The sequence below is a fragment of the Palaemon carinicauda genome, chromosome 37 (genome assembly GCF_036898095.1).
Source record: "Palaemon carinicauda isolate YSFRI2023 chromosome 37, ASM3689809v2, whole genome shotgun sequence".
In the NCBI taxonomy this organism is placed as follows: domain Eukaryota; kingdom Metazoa; phylum Arthropoda; class Malacostraca; order Decapoda; family Palaemonidae; genus Palaemon; species Palaemon carinicauda.
In genome coordinates, this window is record NC_090761.1 from 73,180,590 (window position 1) to 73,187,125 (window position 6,536).

Genomic DNA, 6,536 nt, shown 5'->3' on the forward strand with positions numbered 1-6,536 from the left:
GGACATTTTCATGATATTGATATAAAAAATCTAGATTGTATTGTTAAAGACTTTTAGTAAAAAAAAAAAATAATCCAACGAAAACAGTGAAATTGAAGTTTTGATAAGAATAAGTGTAAGATGGAGAGCACCTATGCATACGAAGTATTCCATTTATAAAGAGGGTATTGTCCCATTTATAAAGGGGTTCTTTTCATTAACCTTTTTAATCAATTTACAATACAATGGTGTTTATAACTTTTCCATTATATTTCGACTTTAATGAATGATATCAATCAAATTATATCTTTTCTTATAAATAAAAGTATGTTTCAGTTTCCATTTGCTTTTATAAGTAAAATATATTCATATAATGCCTCATACACTTCATTAATGGTAAAGAAAGTTATTCCTATGTTTTCTCGTTTAGGTTTAGAATAATTTCCCATAACTAATGCATGTCTATCTGTCTGTAGCAGAAATGAATTTGACAATAGATCTAAAATAACCTGTGACTATTTTGATCTATTTTTCAAATGTTGTATCTTTTGTAAAAAAGTAAGTAACTATATGATGCTCGTAATCCTCAAAATTTTCTCTAACATCAGAAATAAATTTGAAAATAAATATATTGAATAAGTAATAAATATTTTTATTCTGGTAAGTAAAGAAGTAATTTAAAAAAGATTGTAAAACACTGAAATGTTGATTGTTATGATCTATAGCCTACATACATACGTTGATATATTTGCCATAAACATATGCCCTTAGATTTTAACAACACACACACAGAGGTGCTTACATAGAAGAAGTACAGAAAATATAAAATGACTAATTTAATTTACAAAATATTACTAAAATAAAATAAAAGATATATCCACAGCAAGTAGTTTAAGAACCATGGTTGATTTATTCAACAAAACACAATTTGAATGAAAAAAAATACATATATGATATGAACAAAACTTTCAACCTCACACTCCTTCCAAAAAAAAAGAATAAGTAGGAAATGTCTCCCTGGCTAACCCCTAATAGGCTACTGAAAATTGGAAATAACTGCTGTCACCTGCTGGTCCATTGGCCCTTGTTAGGGACATAAGAATCCTTTTTCTCTCTATATTGAGATATTTTTCTACGGGTGAAGACATTTTCTTTTAGCTTGTAAGTGCTTCCATAAGATTTTCTCGTTATAGATATACTTTTATCTAGGTTAATAAATATTACATGTAGTGTCTGCACGTCTGTGAGGAACTGTTTCTCTACCTGCGACAGTGTTTGTGTGTGTATGCGTGTGCGTTTAAGTTTTCAAAAAGACTATTAGATATTACAATTTTGTGATTAAACATTTCTATTTTTCGCAAATAGGCCAAAATTATTGAATTTTTGTGGATATTTTGTTCACATTCATTCGGCGTGATATTCTCTCTCTCTCTCTCTCTCTCTCTCTCTCTCTCTCTCTCTCTCTTCTAAAATATTTATAAGGAAAGAAAATACAAAATTCATGTTTTTTTATTTTTTAGAGTTTACAAGATAGAGTAACATTTCAGCTTTTTGGTTGTGGAAATTTTCAAATTTATTTATATATCCATTGCGTAGAACTCTCTCTCTCTCTCTCTCTCTCTCTCTCTCTCTCTCTCTCTCTCTCTCTCTCCGTATTATTCAAATATTCATGAGCAAAGAAACTATAAAAAAAATCATATTCTTTTCATGTTTGGTTTTTCAAACAAGAAAAATATTAGAGCTTTTTGTCTGTAATATTTTCTCTCTCTCTCTCTCTCTCTCTCTCTCTCTCTCTCTCTCTCTCTCTCTCTCCGTATTATTCAAATATTCATGAGCAAAGAATCTATAAGAAAAAATCGTATTCTTTTCGTGTTTGGTTTTTCAAACAAGAAAAAAATTCAAGCTTTTTGTCTGTAATATTTTTAAATTCATTTATTCATTGCATAGTAATTCTCTCTCTCTCTCTCTCTCTCTCTCTCTCTCTCTCTCTCTCTCTCTCTCTCTTTTTATCAAAATATTTACAAGTCAAAAAAATAAGGAATATATTTTTTGTGTCCGCCTTTTCAACTCAACAAAGATTGGAGCTTTTTAATTTCTAGACTTAAATCAACGATTCATTTATGATCTCTATTTTAAAGGCTCAATGTTGTGACATTTTACCCATTCAATAGTTAAAAGAATAGATTTAAGTAAATATATAATTTTTCGTGTAAAAATGTAGTAACCATTTTTACCTCGATTTATTTTGCCTTTTTGGTTTTAAGGCGACAGTTTATTTATTAATTTGTTTCACTAATGTTTTCTGCTTTAAGAGTAAACAAACTGAACGCTGATAAAAAAAAAAAAAAAAAAAAAAAAAAAAACAGTAAAAGAATCATGGTTTCCTAACGTTGATAGAGAAGTAAGAAAACAAAATTAGAAAAATTTTGTAACTTATACTGTTATTTCGGGAATGTTTTCCATTTTAATAGTAAATGAATGAAAGCCGATTAAAAAGCTTTACTATAGAAAAGTAAGAAAAAGGAAACTAGATTTTTTTAACTATACTGATATAGAAGAGTGAAGAAAATTAAAATAAAAAAAATATTTTAAACAATACTGACTAATAATGAAAAATATATTGTGAAATTTGATCTGGTTTCTACCAAATTACGTATTTTCACATGTACTTAAACGATATCATTATCATTTAATATTTAATATATTTAATGTTGCTATAGTGGATTTATATGCCCTAGCTGATTAACTTCTGGATACTCTATAATAGATTGAATGTCTCCAAAAAAAAAAAAAAAAAAAAAAAAAAGTCTTTACTATGATCAAATAATTTTTCAGATTTTTTTTTCTTTTTTTTTTTATTTGTTGATATGATAGTCTATATAGGTTTTTATAATACGCTTCAGAATACAGCAGAAAACTTTGACAACATCAAAAAACTAAATTCTTTACCATTCCAAATTCATGATTTTTTATTTCATAATTTTATTTCTGTTCATACAGTGGCCTTAGATTCCGTATCTGATACACTTCAAGATACATCAAAATAAATAAAACACCTCCAAAAGAAGATTTTTCACCAATTAAAATGTAATTTTAAAACTCATTCTATTTTTAATTCCTTTACCATTACAAAATCATAATTTTTCTTTTCATAGTTGTACCGGCGTTCATACATTGGGCTTATATGACCTATCTTGTGGATTTCGCAAAAAAAAAAAAAAAAAAAAAAAATTAAAAAAATTAAAAATTCATCATTTAGAAAATGATTTTCAACGAATTTCCTCTTTAATTCTCTCAACATTCCAAATTCATAATATTTTATTTTTATAATTTCATTTCTGTTCATACAGTGGCCTTAGATTCCATATCTGATACACTTCAAAATACATCAAAGTACATAAAACACCCACAAAAGAAAATTTTTCACCATTTAAAATGTAATTTTAAAATCATTCCATTTTTAATTCCCTTACCATTACAAAATCATAATTTTTCTTTTTCATAGTTGTACCGGCGTTCATACATTGGGCTTATATGACCTATCTTGTGGATTTCGCAAAAAAAAAAAAAAAAAAAAAAATAAATAAAAAAATTAAAAATTCACCATTTTAGAATATGATTTTCAACGAATTTCCTCTTTAATTCTCTCAACATTGCAAATTCATAATTTTGTTATTATGATTTTATTGTTGCTCATACAGTAGGCTTATATGCCCTATCTGATAGATTTCGAAATACATCAAAATACAAATACACCTAGAAAAAAATGTTCACCATTTATAATATAATTTTTCAACTCATTCCCTTTTTTAATTGCATTACCATCACAAATTCATAATAAATTATTTCATATATCTACTGGTGTTCATTCACTGGTCTTATATGCCCTAACTGATAGACTTCAGAAAAAAATTATTCACCATTTAAAATATGATTTTCAATTGATTCCCTTTTTAATTCTCATTGAAAATTCATAATTTTGTAATTATAAATTTTATTGTTGCTCATACAGTGGGCTTATATGTCCTATCTGATAGACTTCAGAATACATCAAAATACAAATACACCTAAAAAAAAAATTCTTCACCATTTAAAACATAATTTTCAACTCATTCCCTATTTTTTAATTGTATTACCATCACAAATTCATAATAAATTATTTCATATTTTTTACTGGTGTTCATTCACTGGGTCTTATATGTCCTATCTGGTGGACTTCAGAAAAAATCAAAATACAAATACACCTAAAAAAAATTCTTCACCATTTCAAACATAATTTTTCAACTCATTCCCTCTTTAATTCCCCTCCCCCTCTTCCCTTTCATATATCCACCTTTATGCCAAACCCTTTTTCGCATTCACACTATTTCCAGCAGAATACATAAACTTTTATAACGTGGAGAGCAATTTCGTCACCAACTTTTAAACTGGGGTTCACTCTTTTTATTGAATGTTATTTTCAATCTAACCGTTTTTAATTCATTTGCTGGGATGATAGATTTTAGCGGTATGTTGTTATTATTATTATTATTATTATTATTATTATTATTATTATTGTTCCTACTACTACTACTACTACTACTGCTACTACTACTACTACTACTACTACTATTATTATTATTATTATTATTATTATTATTATTATTATTATTATTATTTATTATTATTATTATTGTTGTTGTTTGTTGTTGTTCCTACTACTACTACTACTACTACTATTATTTTTTTTCCATTATTATTATTATTATTATTATTATTATTATTATTATTTATTATTAATTATTATTATTATTATTATTATTATTATTATTTTAGCCAAGCTTCAATCCCAATTAAGAAAATACAGATGCTATAAGCAAAAAAGGGCTCAATAAAGTTAAATTTCCCAGTGACATGCGTCTGTCATTCATGAAAAGAAGAATCATATTTTGTTATCAATTCTGATTCCTTTAACATTAGCTAAATGGTTGCTTTTAACTAAAACGAATATATCGTAATGTATATTTCTCGTGCCGACCATTCATTTTAATGTATATTTTCCGTGTCATTCACTAATTGTAATGAATATTTTACGTGTCCACTGTTAATCATAATGTATATTTTACGTGTCTATCGTTAATCCTTCCATATATCTACCATCAATAATATACATATTATTTTTTACGTGCCATTAAACGTAATGTATATTTTTCTAAGTTTACCATAAATCAATGTGAATATTTTAGTGTTTGCGTTCATCATCACGTATATCTACCATAAATGATATAATTTTTTCGTTGGTGCCATTAAACCGCATGTATAATTTTTTAAGTTTACTACAAATCAATTTGTATATTTCATTGTTTACGATATCTACAATATATATTCTTCTAAGTTTACCACACATGAATGTGTATATTTCAGTGTTTACCGCTATCCATAACGTACATTTTTCTAAGTTTACCACAGATCAATGCGTATATTTTAGTTTTTTTCCTTGAGTGCCATTAAACATAATGTATACTTTCCTAAGTTTCCCACAAATCAATGTGTGTATTCTTGTGCTTAACGCTATCCATAATGTACATTTTTCTGAATTTACCACAAATCAATGTGCATATTTAAGTTTTTTTCCGTGGGTGCCATTAACCATTTTGTATATTTTTCTAAGTTGACCGCAAATGAATGTATATATTTTTGTGTTTATCTCTATCTATATATATTTGTATTTACTTATAATCATAGAGTATATATCTGTACTTACAGTTAATCATAATGTATATTTTTTCCCGCCCTACCGTTGATTATTATGTATATATTTGTGTTTACCGTTAGCCATAATGTATATTTCCTAGCCCTAATCAACAATTATAAGTTTTCTTATCCTTAATCCAAATATACATTTATCTTGAATAATGAGAAGCAAAAAACATACTCTTGAAGGACAAAATATTAGAATAACGCAAAAAATATAATTTATTAATTACTGCAGACCTTAATATACATATCATATGTCAATCTTATCAACATTAAAAACGTGACATGATCTATGTCAAAGTCTCTGTAATATGGCCTTTCACATTCTTGGATTAAATTTCTCTTACTTGAGGGAATATTGTTCTATCTCATTTCTCATCCTCTTGTTTATTTTTTTACTATTTTTTTTAATAGTTTATATATGAAAGATCATATTAAGTGTTGTTCTTCTTCTTAGAATAGTCTATTTCCATTGTTTGTTGCTTCTCTTATAGTTTGTTTATTTCATTTTTTTCATTCCTCACTGGGATATTTTTTCCATGACGGAGCCCTTGGGCCTACAGCATCTTTCTTTTCGACAAGAGTTATAGCTTAGCTTGTGATAATAATAATAATAATAATAATAATAATAATAATAATAATAATAATAATAATAATAATAATAATAATAATAATAATAATAATGATAATAATAATAATAATAATAATAATAATGTTCAACTCAAATCTAGTTCTCGTCATTTTATCTATAAAAATAGTCAGTATCCCTAATTCATATATCTGAACATGGCATTACCTTGATTAATGATAAATTGAATGGG